The following is a 22065-nucleotide window of genomic DNA, read 5'->3' as shown; positions in this document are numbered from 1 at the left end:
ATCTATACATCGTAAAAATTACCTATAGATGATTGCTTTTTCACCGTTTAGTGTGGCCAGAGAAGCACATGCACGTCACTCATGACTTGTAGAAGGCTTATGTCTATATTTTGCGATGCTGATTTCGGGTGGCTGCCACCATGGAAAAGGGAACAAAACACTTTTTCTGTTGGATAACTTAAGTGAAAGATTGACTGTCAAATACATCTATTGGTGTGTGGCCAGCGACTTTTATAGAGACCCCACCACCAATATTCTGTGCCATTTCCTGGCAATTTTATTAACTGCGTTCTAAATCCTACACATCCCAGCGCGTGTGACGTACAAAACCAAAGATATTGAACTGTTTGAAGCAATCAGTCTTAAGTCATCTTAATGACTATAAACATTTATACTAAAACCACCAATCTGAGATAAAAAGGATGAGCTTGTGTAAGGTAGTAACACAAACTGTCCACATTAGGTAAATTAGCACAATATACTTTAATATGGCAAAATAATTAAACATGTCAATTTAAGATGATAGTATATGTTGCCCACTCACAAACTATTGCAACAATGACATCTATTTCTCACTCATTTAACAATTTAGAGTTTTTAAAAATGCCCTCAACCACAATTTAACCGGGCACTCCAGACTAGAACCTCCCAGACTAGAACCTCCAGTTGTGAATGACAGCTCATTGCACAGCAATGTCACATCAATGTTTTCTTTCTCCATATTGCAGGTGTCCATAAACAGTAGCTAATCATGAAACAGCTGCCTGCAGAAACTGTGCGCATTCTGTCCTGCTGTGAGGTCATCACCTCTTTGGTAAACGTGGAGAAGGAATTGCTGGTGAATTCCTTGGATGCTGGTGCCTTGAGAATCGACATGAAACTGGTAAAAAAAATGTGTGTGGCCAGTGAAGCACATGCAAATCACTCATGGCATGTTGAAATTGTCACATTGTAAAGCACATAGCTATTTTACTTGTTTTCCCTGGTTGGAATTAGGCCTACTTAAAGGTATCCTGTTAAACATGTCCTGATAAAATGTATGTAACTATACACACACCCTCTCCAACTCCCAATACTGTCAGAAATGGTTATAGTGTACTCATATGGTCATGTCATCTGAATTCCTCAGATATTTTCCCATTTCGAGTGGGCTCGGCTCACCTGCTCTCTGTGAATTTGTTTTTCTTGGCATGGGGGAATACTTCTCTCATGATTGCACTCTTTGCCCACTTCAGAGCCATTTCTTAATGAGCTGTCAGCGGTAATCCTTTCAGGCAGCACAGCCAGCCTCTGAGGACACAGTGAAGCTTTTTGATTGGACTAATATTTCTAACTCTTCTCCTATATTGCCAAGAGGAAAGCAAATCCACTTATCAAGAGGAAAACATTTTTCCGGAACTGAACACCACATGATCAATATCAAACGACCTCCAAGTATCTCTAGCGCATAAACCTGCCTGTATGGAAGGAAGCAAATGTTTTTTTATTTTGTATTTATTTCACCTTCATTTAACTAGGCAAGTCCAGTTAAGAACAAATTCTTATTTTACAATGACGGCCTACCCCTCCACTAACCCGCACAGTGCTTGGCCAATTGTGCGTCGCCCTATGGGACTCCCGATCACGGCTGGTTGTGATACAGCCCGGGATCGAACAAGGGTCTGTAGTGATGCTACTAGCACTGAGATGCAGTGCCTTAGACCGCTGTGCCACTGGGGAGCCCAATTTATTTGAAGCACAATTTATAAATTCTTGTACTTACACCTCATTGAATTGTAAACGGAGCTGGGGTGGACACTAACATACACTGAGTACAGCAAACATTAGGAACACCTTCCTAATAGGAACACCCACACATACTCAACCCATGCCTCAATTGTCTCAAGGCTTAAAAATCCTTCTTTAACCTATCTCCTCCCCTTCATCTACACTGAAGTGGATTTAACAAGTGACATCAATAAGGGATTATAGCATTCACCTGGTCAGTCTGTCATGGAAAGAGCAGGTGTTCTTAATGTTTTGTACACGCAGTGTATATAATAATCAGATCAATCCACAAAAGAGGCTTTAAGAACTTTAAGTGTTAATATGACACAAAAAAATCAAATCTGCTTTCAAGGCTCTTTGAAGGGACAATACTGAACATTCTCTATTTTATGTATTTCATGTGTCTTAGGAGAATTATGGTCTGGATCGAATAGAAATCATAGACAATGGCTCAGGCATAAAAGCTGCTGATACTGCTGTGATGGCTGTGAAATACTACACCTGTAAAATCTGCAGCCACGATGGCCTGGAGTGCCTGGAGACATATGGCTTCAGAGGAAAGGCCCAGGGCTCCATATGCGCCGTGGCAGAGGTCAGAAGCAGCTCTCTTTTACACTAAATTCTGCTTGAAAAAGTCGAAAGTGGTAATAAGCAGCTGTGATAGATTTGCCCCGTGCTCTCCCACCAGGTAGCTGTCACGACAAAGACTGCCGAGGACGACGCCGGCACCTAGTACACGCTTGACCTCACGGGCAGGGTCATTTCCCAGAAGCCCTCACCTAGGGCAAGGTTTGGCATTTCCTTTTTACTGAAATGGAGTCAGTTTCCGACGGTATTTATTATGTATACGTCACAGAGAAACATTTTAAAGGTAGACATGGGCTTTGATGTCTTTTCAGGTACCACAGTCTGTGCACTGAAGCTTTTTTTAAGAATCTCCCAGTGAGGAGGCAGTATTACCCCAACATGAAAAAGTGCAAGGAGGAGCAGAAGAAGGTGCAGGACCTTCTCATGGTGTATGCCACTGTAAAACCAGAGCTGAGACTCACCCTCACTCGCAGTAAGGTACAACTTCGTTCTCACTGTTTATTTTATCTTTTTGCACACAATAACACTTCCTACCACAAGGTGTCCTCATCTGTCTGCATTTCCATTGGGTGAAACCCAATCCCCGCATACCAACTCCATTAATCACTGCTTAAGCATCATTAATGCCATCAATGATTTGATACTTTAGTGTTGTCATTGATAGGGTTTAAACGTGAAGCAAACCTTTTTTCTTTAGTCATACGTCTCTTTCATTCTCTCGAACACTGTCACTGCTCTCAGCTATTAGTTAGAGCTTCATCAATGGCCCATGTCTTTCAAAAGTTTGGCATTGGAGTAGTTCCAGTGTATTTAACACAACACATCACATCTATGTCAAAAAGCCTTCCTCCACAATTTCATGGACATTTATCTTCTTTTCACCCAAAATGTCCATATTTTGAGCACAGTTGGGTTTATTTTGTGAATGAGATTGATTTTGTGGAAAATGTGTGATTTAGCCTAAGTTTCTACTTGACAAAGTAAAGTCTTATTAGATATGGCATCTATGTAAAGATGGAGTTTTTCCACCATTTATCACAACTTTCCAGGAGATTAAATGGGAGACAATAAAGTATTGCAGAGAAATAAGGAATTATCGTAAAAAAAAAAACGACTAACACATTGCTTATGCTGTCACTGCAGTATCTTGAGAATTCAAGTTCTTTTTACACAGGTTCTCACTTAATAGCACACCAATTAGTATACCAAATTTGTGTGGGAATTTGACATGTTTATGCTGTGCAGGAATCCATTCAGATCTTGCCGGGCACGCTGTCCAGACTACAGAGATTATTTTGTGGTGCCAGTGAAAAGATGCGCAATTTCCCATGACCTGAACCCACTCCCTCCCGTAGTCATATTTAGTGAACTGTGGATGCCTTTGGAGCTGAGTTATGGAAGAAAGGAAGACCGGCAGAGAAAGCTGTAGAACACTGGGCTGCAGACTTAACCCCAGATTCAGTTTCAGTCAGTGGCCACTTGGAATAAAACATTAAGGGAAGGGGTCAGAGGTATAACACCACTGTATACTTTTCATTGAAATCACTCTGACATCATCAAGGGAGGAGCGTGCCCCCATTTCATGGCATCAGCACTTGGGAGGCATATCTGTATCCCGAACTTTGCACTTCGGCCTGTGTTGGGTTTCATGGCTTCTCCAAGTGCTGTTTACGGGTGTGATCTGTTTACAGTCACCAAATTGCATATTTCATAGCGGAGACGTGTGCTGCTGCGGACAGCATACTTTCAGAAATCAACACCCAGGAGATATATTCGCTGGTGGACACGTCAACGACAAGCCCACCCGTGGGTGTGAAAATATGTTCTCTTTTAGTCTTGGACTAATTTTCTCTCACATATATCGGACATGAAGGAAAAGTAGAGGATTCCAAGCCTCGGTGGAGGTTGCACAGAGATGAGGAAGATTGTGTAACCTTGTGGTCACTGTGTATCTGCTTTCATTATGTAGTGTACATTGATCCAGTGGGTTGAATAATATGTTCAGACAACATGCTGATTTGGGAATGGTGTGAAGTACTGTCCGTTTATTCTGTGGAACTGCTCTCACAGTTTGTGACCTGACATAGGCATCAGCGCACAGTAGCTTGTTCTCTAGTCATCCCCAAACCCCTCTGGTCTGGTTTAGGCCTTTTTAGAACAGATGACACACAAGCCCTATTCGGACGGGATTAGTTTTACTGGGGGAGGTCGGGTAATGTAATTATGTGCACAGCACAAAACACCACATCCGTGCGAATATGCCATGTCAATCATTTTCACATGACGGGAGAGGGATAATTCCAGCCAGAATAACCTTCTGTTTTTTGGCATGCAGACTCCAAGGTCCTCTGATAATACTTAGGGGTATTACTGTGTTTAGCAGGTGCTGCTTGCAGTTTGGGTTAGAACATGGGAACAAATGGATGCTTAAAATATAATGCTATGCACGTACTCTATAGATGAATGATCTGTTTTGTCTCATCAACTTTTTACTCTTTTTAAAGATTAAACGGAGGATATTGTGCCAATGAATTGATAAATTCCAAAATGGCCAGTTAATTAAATGTCTGCATACAGTTAGTTACACCATACCATACATGGTTCTTATTGATATTATTTTGACATTCTTCCAACTGAAAGCCATTATTAGGCTATCCTTAGACAAGTTGAAATATCCTCACGCCTAGAACAGCCTCCAGGCTTCCGTCATAATGGGGGAAAAAGAATTACAGGGGGCAGTTTGGTAAAACTAATCCCGTCCGAATCGTCCTTTGGAAAAAACAGACATACTGGGGGTAATAATTACATAACCTACGTTCTATAGTAATTCAAGTCCCGTGCGAATAGGGCTATTGTTGAACCTCTCTCCGAGCGATCCACACAGGTAAGGGAAGTGCTAGAGAAGAGGCTTTGATTGGTCATCGGGGTCTGCTGTTTTGAATGCGAGATCCGGCAGGTGGTCTTTTTTTAGGCGGACTGAAAATAAGCTGCTGCGTGTTGTTGCAGGTGGTGGTGTGGCAGAAGGCCAAGGTGTCCGATCACAGGATTGCTCTCATTGCTACGCTGTGGCCCAACGCTGTGGCCCACCTGCTTTTCAGTCCACCATCAACAAGAACAACCAGAGGTCAGTCAAACACCAGCATCACTCCGTCATGGCCCTGGTCCATCCAAACCAGTCATCAGAGATAAAACATCACTCTTATACTGCAAAAATGTCATGTAAAAATGCTAAATAAGTGAAACGCAAAGATTTGTGTTTTTTTGCAGATTTTGCTGCGAAAAGACAAACATTAGATAATTTGTTTTGATACTGTCCATATGTAGCTTGTTTTTGGTCGCAGGTTCAGGAATGGCTGAAGAATTGCAACACTTATCTGGAGCTAACTCTGCAAATAGCACTACTGGGTGATTTAAAAATAAACTATGAGAATAGAAAGGTTCAGAACTTTTGTGAAACATCACAGCACAGTTGAAAAACATATGTCAAATAGAAATCAAAACTGGATGGTCCCTGGATGGTCCCTATGGGAGGGGTTGAGTGGAGCTGAAGGGTGGAACTAGAAAGAACATAACTAATTTTAAAATATACTGTGTCTGTAAAATGTATAGAGGTCCAGAACTTTTGTGAAACAGTACAGTTTAAATATATATGGCAAATAGAAATCAAAACTGGATGGTCTTCAGAGATAGATGGGAGAGGTTGAGGGTAGCTGAAGGATGATACTAAATACAAACACAATTGTAAAATATACTGTATCTATAAAGTGTATATAGTATGTATAAGCTGGAAGTAGAAGCCTAGGTCCAGATGTCCATTAGTTTACTCCAGTTAGGGGAGGGGTAGTAGGGTTAAGGTAAAATAATAAAGGAAAATATATATTGACATACATTTTTTTTATAGCGATTGGAAATGATGCAGATGCAGACAATTACATTGATGGCAGCTGTTCTTGGAGGTGTCCACACGAAGCTTGACTTAAATATTGCTGCTCTTGCAGTTCTGTCCTTTCCTGCAGTGCTCAATGACACCAATTGCTATTTTACTGATTCAATTCAGACTTCCATACCTCCCAAAAGTACATGTCACATTGCTTTACTTTACAATAAGTGGCCTGAGATTGTCATTTTCTCCTAACCAGGAGTACAATGAGTGATGCAAAACTGGGCACCATTAAAGATAGGGTGTGTCTAATTTGTGGCCCGTGGTGCATGTGGATGGCCTAGGTTCATAGAGAGCCATAGCACGGCTGCACTGGCACCCAGCCACTCGTCCTCCCACTGCCCTCCAGTCTTGGTCAACACCAGGGGTCCCAGAGACCCTCTCCCCATACCCTGGGTGTGTTCCACAGTCTGCATGAACCTTTCTCTGGAAGGTAGTGGTTGAGCTGCAAAACAAACAGGTCCACCACTGTCTGTGTGACTGACTGCAAGTGAAAAACCCAAGAGAAATACTAGACAGCAAGCTTGTAAAATGGCTGCATCAAGAGCTCTTGATTTCAAGCCAGTATGTGATGTTGGCTGGCTGTTGGGCAGCAATGTCCATGCCCTTTTCTCCTTCTGTGTGAGAGAGATTTGCTTTGCTGCTGGTAATTGAGTTGGCTGTGGAGCGTTAAGTTTCTGCTTGGTCACGGTAGGCGTTGTGTGGTTGCTACCTGCCGTGCATCTCCTGGCTAATGTGGCCTGACAGATATGGAGCGCAAGTCCCTTTTCCCCCATTTCCTTTGTTGTTATTTTGCAGCAGGACTCTGGAGCCCAGTTATGACAAGGACCTTTGGCCTTTGTCCTCTACTCCCTGTAGCAATGAAAGAACACTTATTGCCTCCCCCTTCTCTGGCCGAAGCTTAGCGATCACGGAATCCAGTTCAAAGATTCCACACACAACTCTGGCAAGTTGATGTAGGAGCCATGCCCCTTGTGGAACAAAATGTTACACTTATTTTGGCAACGTGACAACCCACAACCATGCCCTTTTGAGCAAAGGTGCCATTGGTGCTCTCATAACCTGACCTAATGAGTAGATAATGAGCTGAACGAGAGGAAACCACATGTACCCGCAAAACCTCAAACAGTGTTGCATCAATGAACTGGCTTTCCGTTTACTATGTGTTTTAAAAGTTATGAGAAGTTTTGTATTGCTCATTAAAATGATCAGTGTGCCAATCTAAAACAAAGCTATGTGTCCCTGGAACTACTTTTTCCATGTGTGAGGATAGTGTTTTGTTTTGTGGTACAGCACTATATATAGCCCAGCCACAGTGATTGCTTTGCAATTTGTTCCTCTCTTGCCTGTTATATAATATTAGCCATAGGTCTGGCTCATGAACATCATTTGCCAGATAAGGAAATGTTTTTGTGTACCAATTTATTGTACTTTTCTCTCAACAATTCTTAGAATGTCCCACCCTCTTCATTTATGCGGTGAGAGATCTGCTTGAATAATCAGTCATTAGCCAGGAAAAGATGATCACTCATCAGGTAGGACGCCAAGCCAAGATGTGTTCCAGTTCCGGGCTCATGGGTGTGACACGTGAAGACGTGTGCAGACAGACTGGGGAACACAGCCCCGGCCTATTGCTCATGTCACCTGAGAAACGTTTGCATCAATCTTAGGACTTTGTGTCAATCCTTGGACCTCTGTTTTGCAGATTTAGGTAGATTATCTTGCAGATTTCACAAACCTCAGAGTTCTCACTTGGTTTGTTTTATTATTTTCCTTTTCTTCTGGTGCCTATTATCTTTCTCAAGTATTTTATCACTTTAGGCAAGATAGAATTGTTTAACAAATTTTGTATAAAAAATATTATTGGGGAAAAAAGTCCGTACTCGTAATCACTCCTTGATTGAGTGGACAAATCGAGAGTTTAAGAGACTTCGCTTGGTCAGTTTTTCTGTGCTGCTTTTCTAATTACCAGAGCAGGGTCCTGTGGCAGTGAACACTGCTGCCAATGAGGCCCAGATGCCTCTACACAACTCAGAATGGAATAATAGGGCTCATTCATAGCCAGGCAGTCAGCAGGCAGGATCAACTGTATCACAGTAATTGACAAATGTTGTAATGGCAAAGTATATGTAATGTACACAGCTATTATCAAGGTCTCAATGGCAGTAATTAGAGAGTTTAAAACTCCAGTTGTATGACCCTGATGCTCGTCAACTGCGAAGCTTGTTAATTTAGAATTGTTTTGACCGAGTCATGCAGTGAGAGATCTGCTAATGAAGTAATTTGGAGCAGTTTCTCTTTTCGCCAACACTTGTCTATCGCATGCCGCCAACATAAACAATTTTATTCGAGTTTAGAAGGCAACAGCATTTAGATGTCATTGGTTGTTCAAACTTTTTCAAAGTGTCTACAGCGTGTGATGTGTTTGTGCTGGGGGGAAAAAACGATGTGAATCCTTTAAGATTTAAAACCCTTGAGGATCCGACATGAATCGATTTGATAGTGGACTTTTTAAAATCTCAAAGTTCATGAGGTTGTATTGTTCAATAACTTGGTTTGAAGTTAACATGGTTTGGCCGTGAAATTTTAAACATGTTAATATTGGGTGTCTCGTTTTTGGTAAGAAAACATTATTGTAAGCGGTTGGTGACAGTGCAGTGCCTAGGTAAACAATGAAAGCATGGAGAATTGTCTCTCCTTGTCCATAGAAGGAAACAAATAAGTAATTTAGAAATTTGGGTGAACTATCCCTTTAGCATTCTGTATTTTTACATGGTGTTTAAATGATAGATGCCTTGTAAGTACAGTGTAGATAGCTACATATTGTTACAAATTATACAAAAAGCATGTTTGTAACTACAGTAGCTATGTAAAAATGTCTACATAATATTCTACCTGCCTATGTACTATACATGTTAATAGGCAGAGGCACTTGGTATGAAGTGGGACCGAAATACAAATATAGAAAATATAATTTAGTTTTGCACTGAAATTGTTCCCCAGTTATTATGTTGATTTTATTTATTTTAACAGATTGTGATAGATTATTTCCCAAACCTGGTATGGATTGCTCTTTAGCAAGCTCCAGTAACCCCAACAAAACATCTATCTTTGAATGATCGACCTGTCCACCAGAAAAATATCATGAAGTTAAAAACATGCTTTTTGTGTTCATGAAATGTACACGTGTTTCAGATGTTTTGTTGTGGTTTTGGTAAAGAAAATAGGCAGCCAATATGATAGAGGTGTTCTATAAACAATAGCTTCTCAAATTGCTTGGACAAAGTATTTTAGATGTGGTTATTTGTTCTCTTAGTTGTACAGTGAGTATTCACATGTTACATTCACTCTTCATTTAACCTACATTCACACAAGTCGTCCAAGGAAGTCATAGACCACATTTATAATTATATATTTTTTTTTTTTCAGAAGCACACCCAGTGTTTTATTTACCTGAAGATGAAAAATACATATGTAAAGCCGCTCCAGCTGAAGACAGCAATGAAGGCTTATTTCCATTGTGGTCCTCTCAAGTATCACTTTGTCCTCACATAGGCCTGTCTGTTATCCCAAACGTAGCTCTCTCTGTCATTGATAAAGTCACTTTGTTATGTAAATGCTACAACACTGTCACTGTGAAGCATTGCCCATAGTATCACCGCTGCAGTTCTGATACGTTCTCTCTGCTTGACCATCGGGGCTCAGTACCCGGCAGACTCTCTGCCCGCAGCCGTTATCCCACTATGATGCTCAACATCACTGTTCCCGCATCCACTGTAGACGTCAACCTGACCCCCAAGAAGACCCAGATTCTGCACCAGAACAACGTTTTCTCTTTTTTTTCTAAATTTCCTTGCGGACAGATTCATGTTCCACAATACCACTATCATTCTATGAGATTTGGTTGAAAGAATACAAAACTTAGGGGAAACTACATATGATTGAGGATGTTCAAAACATTTATAAAAACGGACAGTAGCTGCAGAACCAGTTACCAGTCAATTTATCCTTTTCAGCTTTCTGACCGATTCAGCTGCAAATATGCAATGCAAGATCCAGTTAGCAAATTTATGATTTCCCTACATGTAGCTTCTACGGTACAGCAAGGAATCCATTTACTTACTTTGGCTAGCTAACGTTACTGTCCCTTTGCCCTTTGTCCAACTATCTAATTTATCTCCTCAAAAGAACTTGATTGATTTTCTGTGATAAAAATAGAAAGCGCTGACAGTAAACACTAAGTTGCCAATCAGTTCCTTAGCCAACACCATTGGAAATAGGAGGAGCTGACCAGTGCTGTAATTAACCACATTAATTAAATGTGCAGTTACCTGGGTGCACAGCCACTGCCTGTAAAGAAGGGAAAGTGAACAGCATGGGCATTAGTGTGTTATGTTATTTCTCACAGAGACTGTGACTGTTAGGAGGCTGTGCTGGCAGCATTGGAGACGCTGTTGGTTTCCTTGTATGGCCCTGGTTCGGTGTCTCCTGCTGAGGCTCCACCAGTCACTGGAGAAGATGCCTACAGTTGCCCATTATCACTAGGCAACTGTAGGGGAAACGCTGACGTAGAGGACAGTCTTATGGAGCACAGTGTCACTGTGGCCAAAGTGCCATTTGGCTGCAGTGATGGCTCTCCATCCAGGGTAGTGGCTGGTGACCAGACAGTAAACACTAGCTCCTCCTCTTCCTCTGAAGACTGGATAGTCAACCAAATCCCAGGGGACTTTGACTTTTCCACTATTGGAAGATGAAATTGCTTTGACCTGCAGCGAGATAACAAATCCAGGCCCAGCCAAAGGCCTGGAGAGGCTCAACAGCCATGACCAAGATCCTGACAAAGACGTTGAGCAGTTATCAGCAGTGAGTTGGAGCCGAGGCACAGCTCTAACAGACCCCTCCACAGGAGTGCCACTGCAGTCCGTCAAGGTCCACCTGCCCACCGGATGCAGCAGTGACCTGGGCCTGGTCGAGGCCAAGGATCAGAGCAGCCCTGGCAAAAAGGTGTCCAACGCTATAACAGAGAAACGTGCGTCACTGAAGGCCTACAACCTGATCAGTAGCCGTACCATGAGGATCCCTCTGTCCTCCGCTGCCTGTTTGAGAGGGAGACCCGGGGCAGAGGTTCTCCAGGAGAAGCCCGCAGCAAGCCTCCAGGACATCACCTCTGCCGTGCAGGAGAGATGGAAAAACCTGGGGGAGGAGGACCGAAAGAAGTGAGTTTCCAGACTTTACCTTCGAAGCAGTTTCCATTTGTTATTATTAGCAAGGCAAAAAAAAGAAAGATTGACCTGTCACTTGCATGTGTAAAATATGGCCCTGGAAATTCTGCTTGGCTTATTCATGTTGCTACCCAGACAGAATTATTAATATGAGCTATGTTTATATTTTCCAGACTGCATCTGATTACTAGGTTACATGGTCAATATTTTCCACTGTAAAACAGGTATTCTGCATGAAATATCTCATTTTTCCAAAGTATGCCATGCATCTTGAGCGCTCAAAGGTATTTTGCTGGTCAGACGGTTAATAAATTTAATATTCTGTATGTGGACACACACTAACCCTCTCCTTTGTCTTGCCCGTCTGGTGCGACTTGTTCGTAATCAAGATGTTGTAAGGAAAATCAGCAAGTGCATAAGATGGGCCACATTTCTTGAATTATACTGAACAAATATATAAATGCAACAATTTCAACGATTTGAAATAAATTCATTAGGCCCTAATCTATGGATCTCACATGACTGGGCAAGGCCCAGCCGTAGGCCCACCCACTTGGTAGTCAGGCCCAGCCAATCAGAATGGGTTTTCCCCACAAAAGGGCTTTATTAAAGACAGAAATACTCCTCAGTGTCATCAGCTGTCCGGGTGGCTGGTCTCAGACGATCCCGCAGGTGAAGAAGCTGGATGTGGAGGTCCTGGACAGGTGTGGTTACACATCGTCTGTGTTTGTGAGGTTAAACGTACTGACAAATTCTTTAAAATGATGTTGGAGGCGGCTTATGGTAGAGAAATGAACATTCCATTATCTGGCAACAGCTCGTGGACATTCCTGCAGTTAGCTTGCCAATTGCACCCTCTGTGGCATTGGATTGTGTGACAAAACTGCACATTTTAGAGTCTCCTTTTATTGCCACCAGTACAAGGTACACCTGTGTAATGATCATGCTGTTTAATCAGCTTCTTGATATGCCACACCTGTCAGGTGGATGGATTGGCAAAGGAGAAATGCTCACTAACAGGGATGTAAACAAATTTGTGCACAACATATGAGAAAAATAAGCATTTGCTGTGTTTGGGATCTTTTATTTCAGCTCATGAAACATGGGACCAACACTTTACATGTTGCATTTATATTTTTGTTCAGTATATAAATTATGAACATGTTCGAGTATTTCGCTTTGTTGCGGTTTCGACTAATAAAAATAAGATGTAGGAGAACGAAACTGATATGAATAAAATTCAGAAAATGCAATGGAACATTTTATAAGAAAATGTGAAACTTTAGGAAGTCACACAAACCTTACATTTTGTGAGCCTGCTTTAATTGCCTTTCCACAGCTGAGAGGCCATGCTTTTCAGTGGTATCTGTATAGTACAGCACACTGTAATAGGGTCTGCGTGACTCATGATTCAGCACGAGAGAGGTCACTCACCTTTGTGCTTCTCTAATAGTGAAGAATTGTTTTAAATCGGACATATATATATATATATATATATATAGAGATTTTTTTACCTTTTATTTAACTAGGCAAGTCAGTTAACAACAAATTCTTATTTTCAATGACTGCCTAGGAACAGTGGGTTAACTGCCTTGTTCAGGGGCAGAACGACAGATTTTTACCTTGTCAGCTCAGGGATTTAATCTTGCAACCTTTCGGTTACTAGTCCAACGCTCTAACCACTAGGCTACCTGCCGCCCCATATCAAAGATAAGCAATGCACGTCGTACTGCCATTAGGGACTTTCGAAAAAATCGAATCCCAGAGCTGACAAGGTAAAAATCTGTTCTTCTGCCCCTGAGCAAGTCAGTTAACCCACAGTTCCCCGGGCGCCGAAGACGTGGATGTCGATTAAGTCAGCCCCCCGCACCTCTCTGATTCAGAGGGGTTGGGTTAAATGTGGAAGACACATTTCAGTTGAATGCATTCAGTTGTACAACTTACTAGGTATCTCCCTTTCCTTTATTTTCTAACAACATCCAGATGCACATCCACACGCCAGTAAAACAAATCATAAATGGCATTGTCTTCTGATCTACATCCACTGAGACTGAACAACTCAACCAGCATCACGGAATAACATCATTACCCTCTACTAAAAGCACTCCACCCAATTATCGTGAATTACTGCATACCAATTTAAAGAAATTGAAAGGACGGAAAATGTGTCTCAGCGTTAGCCTACGTGTGGAACTTATGTAAGGTATGGACGAGTGTATGGAAAAAGACATCTGTTTAGAATCCCACCTTGTGTTACCGCTGTCTTAAACGTGAAATAAGACGAGGCAAATATTTGGCTCCTTTTCGACGCCACTTCTAGGAATCGTTATCGCTCTCACGTGAACTCTAGTAACACAGGTCAGTTGCATGTGTGGATGCCGTGCATAATCCAAAATACTCATTTACACGGAAGCGTATGGGAGTGCAAGTTAGCAGATTCAATTGCCTTTACCCCCTTACACCAAAGCAGGCTTTTTATGAGTGTAATTTAGTTTACCGTACCTCTAGGACATAGCAGCAGTTGCACACCTGGGATTTCGTCTCATTGCCCTCTGATGAAAGGTCCAGAGGCATAAGCAGCAATATTATGTTATTGTAGTGTTACAACCTTTTGGGCTTAATTGATTGACAATCTACATTATACTTACTTACTCCTTCTTCCCCTATGGGACATAAGGCTACAATGAGTTCCTTCCACCACTCTCTGTCCTTGGCCACGTGTTGTGCCTCGCCCCCACGAGAGGTTCATCTTGGACAGCTCGTCCATCACAGTTCTGCGCCAGGTAGTTTTAGGTCTTCCAGGTTCTCTTTTCCCCGGTGGTCCACCTTAGGGCAATTTTTGGGATGCTATCCTGCTCCATCCGGAAAACATGGCCAAGCGAACGCATTCTTCTTATCTTGATTTGGTATGTGATGCTCTGGCTTTTGGTCTTCCTGTAGAGTTCGTCGTTGGTGGTTTTTATTTTGCCAGAAAATTCTGCAGATTCTTCTGAGGCTTCCATTATGGAATGCCTCAACATTCTAGGTGGTGGGCAGAAAGCCGAAAAACGTGAATTTGATTGATGTCCATCGAGGGAGCAGATTTTTTGTATATCAGTGAAACATTGTTATAAAGACTATAAAATTTGTTGGCACCTTCAAGTCTTGCACATTTTCATAAAAAGTATATTTCAACACTGTCTGCACAGGCACATGATCAATTAGCCTTTCAAAATGATAAACTTGGATTAGCTAACACAACGTGCCATTAGAACACAGGAGTGATGGTTGCTGATAATGGGCTTCTGTACTCCTATGTAGATATTCCATTAAAAATCAGCCGTTTCCAGCTACAATAGTAATTTACAAGATTAACAATGTCTACACTGTATTTCTGTTATTTTAATGCACACAAAAAATTAGATTTTTCAAAAACAAGGACATTTCTAAGTGTCCCCAAACTTTTGAACGGTAGTGTATATACTAGGTGGGGTTAGTCACCCAAGTCATAGACTGTTTTCTCTGCTACCGCACGGCAAGCGGTACTGGGGCACCAAGTTTACAGTAGGACCAAAAGGCTCCTTAACAGCTTCTACCCTCAAGCCATAAGACTGCTGAACAATTAATCAAATGGCCACCGGACTATTTCCATTGAGCCCCCCCTCCCCTCCATTTGTTTTGTACACTGCTGCTACTCGCTGTTTTATCTATGCATAGTCACTTTATCCCTACCTACATGTACAAATTACCTCGACAAACCTGTACCCCCCCACATAGACTCGGTACCGGTACCCTCTGTATATAGCCTCGTTATTGTTATTTTGTGTTTTTGTTTTAGTTGATTTGGTAAATATTTTCTTAACGCTTTCTTGAACTGCACTGTTGCTTAAGGACTTGTAAGTAAGCGCTTCACGATAAGGTCTACTACACTTGTTGTATTCGGAACGTGACAAATAAAGTTTGATTTGATCTTGAAGACTAAATTCAATCAGTGGCGGTCTGTGCCGTTTTAAGATGAGGGAGGACAATTTTATTTTTTAATGAGCATGACCTTATTTCTATTACAGCATATTGGATGACTGTCGTTCATATTCCATTCACCCAGTTCAATGTAACATTGATAGGTTTAGGCTACTACACGATACTCTAATTTTCCCTGTACCCATCATGAGGTTGCTACAACCTATTCTATGAACGAAAGATTACAACGTAGGTGCACAGGTCGAGAGAACATTGTGGACAGACAGCGACACATTCAATACCGCCTTGCCTGCATCTACCTGATCTAGGCTGTAATCATTAGTCCAACAGTTGAAAACGAGAGTTTCTATTGCTTTCACTTAAATGTTTTTCAACAGAACCGGCAAAATGAATACACCCCTGGTCACACGGTAACACAGTTCACATTCATAACAGCCACGTTGTATTCCTTGTCACATCCGCGCTCTCCTTATCTTTTCCCTTTGTTTGTGGACTTTAATGCACAACACACCAGCTGTATGTGACCAGGCGAAAAAACCTTTCCAAGCCAAACAATAACTGCTACACACGGCCTACATTGTTGTCACCATATTAGCTAAAGTAACGTTATAGTCAAAGTAGCTAATAGAAGTAACGTATTAGTAAACCCGCTACAATCATGCAGTAACTTTACAGTGCATTCGGAAAGTATTCAGAACTCGAGACTTTTTCCACATTTTGTTACGTTACAGGCTTATTCCAAAATCGATGAGAAAACAAACAATTTAATCCATCTCCACACAATACCCCATAATGACAAAGTAAAAACTGTTTTTTAGAAATGTATTAACAATGTCTACACTGTATTTGATAAATGTTATGTTATTTTAAATGGACAAAATTGTGCTTTTCTTTCAAAAACAAGGACATTTCTAAGTGACCCCAAACTTTTGAACGGTAGTGTAGGTCCTGGATGGCAGGAAGCTTGGCCCAGTGATGTACTGGGCCGTACGCACTACCCTCCATACCAGGCAGTGATGCAACCGGTCAGGATGCTCTCGATGGTGCAGCTGTAGAACTGAGGATCTGGGGACCCATGCCAAATCTTTTCTATCTCCTGAGGGGGAAAATGTGTTGTCGTGCCCTCTTCGACTGTCTTGGTGTGTTTGGACCATGATAGTTCATTGGTGATGTGGACACCAAGGAATTTGAAACTCTCAACCCGCTCCACAACAGTCCCGTCGCTGTTAATGGGGGCCTGTTCCTGTAGTCCACGATCAGCTCCTTTGTCTTGCTCACATTGAGGGAGAGGTTGTTGTCCTAGCACCACACTGCCAGGTCTCTGACCTCCTCCCTATTGGCGGTCTCATCGTTGTCGGTGATCAGGCCTACCACTTGTGTCGTCAGCAACCTTAATGATGGTGTTGGAGTCGTTTGGCCACACAGTCGTGGGTGTACAGGGAGTACAGGAGAGGACTAAGTACACACCCCAGAGGGGGCCCAGTGTTGAGGATCAGCATGGCAGACGTGTTGTTGCCTACCCTTAGCACCTGGGGGCGGCCCGTCAGGATGTCCAGGATCAAGTTGCAGAGGGAGGTGTTTAGTCCCAGGGTCCTTAGCTTAGTGATGAGCTTCGTGGGCACTATGGTGTTGAACTCTGAGCTGTAGTCAATGAACAGCATTCTCACATAGGTGTTCCTTTTGTCCAGATGGGAAAAGGCAGTGTGGAGTGCGATTGAGATTGCGTCATCTGTGGATCTGTTGGGGCAGTATGCGAATTGAAGTGGGTGTAGGGTATCCGGGAGGATGCTGTTGATGTGAGCCATGACCAGCCTTTCAAAGCACTTCATGGGGCGGTAATCATTTAGGCAGGTTACCTTCGCTTTCTTGGGCACAGGGACTATGGTGGTCTGCTTGAAACATGTAGGTATTACAGACTCGGTCAGCGAGAAGTTGAAAATGTCAGTGAAGACACTTGCCAGTTGGTCCGCGCATGCTTTGAGTACACGTCCTTGTAATCCGTCTGGATAAAAAGGCATTTAGCTCTTCTGGTAGGCTCGCGTCAGTGGGCAGCTCGCGTCTGGGTTTCCTTTTGTAGTCCGTAATAGTTTTCAAGCCCTGCCACAGCCGACGAGCGTCAAAGCCGGTGTAGTAGGATTCAATCTTAGTCCTGTATTGATGCTTTGCTTGTTTGTTGGTTCGTCTGAGGGATTTCTTATAAGCGACCAGATTAGTGTCCCGCTCCTTGAAAGCGGCATCTCTAGCCTTTATCTCGATGCGGATGTTGCCTGTAATCCATGGCTTCTGGTTGGGATATGTGCGTACGTTTACTGTGGGGAAAGTGTTGTCAATGCACTTATTGATGAAGCTGATGACTGAGGTGGTATACTCCTCAACGCCATTGGATGAATCCCGGGAACACATTCCAGTCTGTGCAAGCAAAACAGTCCTGCAGCATCCGCGTCATCTGACCAGTTCCATATTGAGCGAGTCACTGGTACTTCCTGTTTTAGTTTTTGCTTGTAAGCAGGAACCAGGAGGATAGAATTATGGTCAGATTTGCCAAATGGAGGGCGGAGAAGAGCTTTGTATGCATCTGTGTGTGGAGTAAAGGTGTTCTAGAGTTTTTTTTTTCTTCCTCTGGTTGCAGATGTGACGTGTTGGTAGAAATTAGGTAAAACGGATTTAAATTTGCCTGCGTTAAAGTCCCCGGCCACTAGGATCGCAGCTTCTGGATGAGCATTTTCTTGTTTGCTTATGGCCTTTATAGAGTTGGTTGAGTGCGGTCTCAGTGCCAGTATCGGGTTTTGGTGGTAAATAGACTGCTACGAATAATATAGATGAGAACTCTCTAGGTTTCTTGTCTGTGTGCTGTTAGTGTTTCTTGTTTTGTATTATGTTCTGTTTTTTAAATTAAAACACTCACTCCCTGAACTTGCTTCCCAACTCTCAGCGCCCTCGTTACAGTCTATCCCGAGCTCACTGGCGCAGGAAACTGAGGGCCCAGAATATTTTATACAATGTTGCAAGGAGCTTCAGGTCAGACCCAAGTTAATAGTTGATACAGTGTTTCAAGTTTGTTACAGACAGGCCATGTTTAGCCAATGTGATTTATAGGATATTTATTTTTATCAGGATATTTTCTACCTGAAGGCTGCAATGTTTTTATTTGTTGGCTTTATAGTCTATTTTTATTTATTTATTTATTTATTTATTTGTTTATTTTTGCAGGGCTCTGGCAGTGCACCTCCTGGCACAAAGGCGGAGGTAGCGGTCCTGCAGCTGGGTTGTTGCCCTCCTACGGCCTCCTCCACGTCTCCTGATGTACTGGCCTGTCTCCTGGTAGCGCCTCCATGCTCTGGACACTACGCTGACAGACACAGCAAACCTTTTTGCCACAGCTCGCATTGATGTGCCATCCTGGATGAACTGCACTACCTGAGCCACTTGTGTGGGTTGTAGACTCCGTCTCATGCTACCACTAGAGTGAGAGCACCGCCAGCATTCAAAAGTGACCAAAACATCAGCCAGGAAGCATAGGAACTGAGAAGTTGTCTGTGGTCACCACCTGCAGAATCACTCCTTTTTTGGGGGTGTCTTGCTAATTGCCTATAATTTCCACCTTTTGTCTATTCCATTTGCACAACAGCATGTGAAATTTATTGTCAATCAGTGTTGCTTCCTAATTGGACAGTTTGATTTCACAGAAGTGTGATTGACTTGGAGTTACATTGTGTTGTTTAAGTGTTCCCTTTATTTTTTTGAGCAGTGTATTTTGACCAAACGATTATTATTATTAATTAATTTATTTCACCTTTATTTAACCAGGTAGGCCAGTTTACAACTGCGACCTGGCCAAGATAAAGCAAAGCAGTGCGACAATTAACAACAATAGAGTTACACGTGGGATAAACAAAAGTACAGTCAATAACACAATAGAAAAATCTATATACAATGTGTGTAAATGGAGTAAGGAGGTAAGGCAAAAATAGGCCATAGTAGCGAAGTAATTACAATTTAGCAAATTAACACTGGAGTGATAGATGTGCAGATATGTGCAAGTAGAAATACTGGTGTGCAAAAGAGCAACAAAATACTGTAAATAAAAACAATATGGGGATGAGGTAGGTAGTTGGATGGGCTATTTACAGATGGGCTGTGTACAGCTGCAGCGATCGGTAAGCTGCTCAGATAGCTGACGCTTAAAGTTAGTGAGGGAGATATGAGTCTCCAACTTCAGCAATTTTTGCAATTCGTTCCAGTCATTGGCAGCAGAGAACTGGAATTTAAGGTGGCCGAAGGAGTTGTTGGCTTTGGGGATGACCAGTGAGATATACCTGCTGGAGCGCGTGCTACGGTCGGGTGTTATGGTGACCAGTGAGCTGAGATAAAGCGGAGCTTTACCTAGCAAACAATTATAGAAGACCTGGAGCCAGTGGGTCTGGCGACAAATATGTAGCGAGGGCCAGCCGACGAGAGCATACAGGTCGCAGTGGTGGGTGGTATATGGGGCTTTGGTGACAAAACGGATGGCACTGTGATAGACTGCATCCAGTTTGCTGAGTAGAGTGTTGGAGGCTATTTTGTAAATGACATCGCCGAAGTCGAGGATCGGTAGGATGGTCAGTTTTACGAGGGTATGTTTGGCAGCGTGAGTGAAGGAGGCTTTGTTTGTGAAATAGGAAGCCGATTCTAGATTTAATTTTGGATTGGAGATGCTTATTATGAGTCTGGAAGGAGAGTTTACAATCAAACCAGACACCTAGGTATTAGTCGAAAGAACAGACTTTTGGTGGACCAAGATTTTTTTTTTGTCGGGGACAGCCCTAGTACTTATTCCCCTATGTCTCTGGCTGTTAAATCTTCCATTAAATAGCATTGGCATGTTCTCTCTACGGACCCCTCTGTCGGGCTTTTCAGACTATCCCTCGATTCGCTTTTAAACGTGCTAGAAACCTAAGGGACAGTCTGGTAAGAGCAGATTAATATATACCCCTTCAACTTTTTCTGTATACCCTCCCCCCAGGCAATTTTCTATGTCATAATTGTGTGAACTGCGATGTCATAATTGTGTGAACTGTAATGCAATGACCAATGGTGATTTCTTTCTTCACCCTCATACGGGAATGAAAACAAAATGTGTGGTCCATTTACTGTCAAGTGCTCATGTGGCTATTATTATGTTGGAAAGTCTAAGAGTGAATTGAACGTTTGTATTACAGAGCACAAGTGCAACATCAGAACTGGTGACGAGAAGTCCCCTGTAGCCGGACACTTTAATGCGGTCAGACGTGTGCAAACTGACGTTCCAGGACGTTCCAAGTTGTACAGCCACATAAGAGGGGAGGTAATAGATAAAAATGACTGTTACAGAGAGAGGCGTATTACATTCATGTCTTACAAAACAGAGAGCCCTAGAGGCCTTAATGAAGAACTCGTGTTAGGTTGCTTCGTGTGAGAAATGTGCAGTTTTCTTTGTGTCTTTTTATTTTGTGGGAAAAAAGTAGAAAATGTATATAAATAATGATTGTGAAAAAAGCAGTACTACAATGTGACGTCCGCTATAAATATGGGTGGATGTCTATAGTTCTCCAAACGCTGATGAGGGCTGCCTCAGAAACATTCGTTTTGACCCCTGCTGCTGCAAAAAAACAAGACAATGTTTCAGCTAGTACTTGTTTTTCCTTTCTTTCAGGAGATGATAATATACCATTTCTTAATTGGCTAAAGGGTTTCTGGTCCTTGCAGGTATGACGATAAGGCAAAGAAACACCTGGAACGCTATGACCTCCAGACCAAGCTGGCCTCAGATCGAGGTGTGAGAGAGCCCGAGAGGGGGCTCAGTCTGGGCTCCCCGCTGAGTTGGCCCCAGGGCTAGAAACACAAGAACCTGCCCTCTAACCAGCCGGTCCTGGACCAGCTCTTCTCCTCCCAACTCCAGAAGAAGAGAAGCCCCGGGCCCAAGCCCTCACAACCCCTGCCCGTTCAGTGTGGTTGCTCTCAGGCAGCGGCTTAATCGCCTTTCGTCCCAGAGCGTCCCAAGACTTCAGGGCCTCAGGCTTGTAAACGGCTTGGCCTCTCAAAGCGCCTGGGTCGTTTTATTTGGTAGAAAGCTCATGTTGTTAAATCTGTTTCGGGTGGAGGAGGCCTTGCTGTTTAGGAGACTTCTGCAGAATAATATACTTCCCGCAGCGATCCTGCAGAACCCTATACTGTTAACAGATGGGTGACATATCACTCCAATTTCTCACCTGACAGAAAAAAGGGGAACATTGACACGATCTTGTTCTCAGCTCATAAATTCAGAGCGATTTCATGGCGCATTCTATAATCTGGTCATTATGTAGCACCCCTTATGTATCTAGTTACACTTAATTTTACAGTTTGCTATTTATCTGATATACTTATAAATAAAACTGTGTAGTTTTTTATAATTACATAATTCCTTTTTGGATTACTGTGAGATTCATTGAAACAAGTACTACAATGTCCCATTTGGTATCAGGTACAGATTTGGTATCCTTGATTAATATGTTCTTGTATTTTTCTAGTTTCCTAGTGGGTGGCTGAGTGTACTCAGGCTCTCTGGAACATAGAGAAGGGAAGTCC

At 42.5% G+C, this 22065-nt stretch overlaps 1 pseudogene; it reads left to right on the top strand.

Annotated features, from left to right (window-relative positions):
• The first annotated feature begins 751 nt into the window (after positions 1 to 751).
• LOC120057750 lies at positions 752 to 21787 on the top strand (annotated as a pseudogene).
• The last annotated feature ends 278 nt before the right edge of the window (positions 21788 to 22065 follow it).

This window comes from Salvelinus namaycush, chromosome 13 (genome assembly GCF_016432855.1).
Source record: "Salvelinus namaycush isolate Seneca chromosome 13, SaNama_1.0, whole genome shotgun sequence".
NCBI classification, from domain to species: Eukaryota; Metazoa; Chordata; class Actinopteri; order Salmoniformes; family Salmonidae; genus Salvelinus; species Salvelinus namaycush.
The sequence above is the reverse complement of the archived record's forward strand: the minus strand, read 5'-3'. Positions and strand labels throughout refer to the sequence as shown.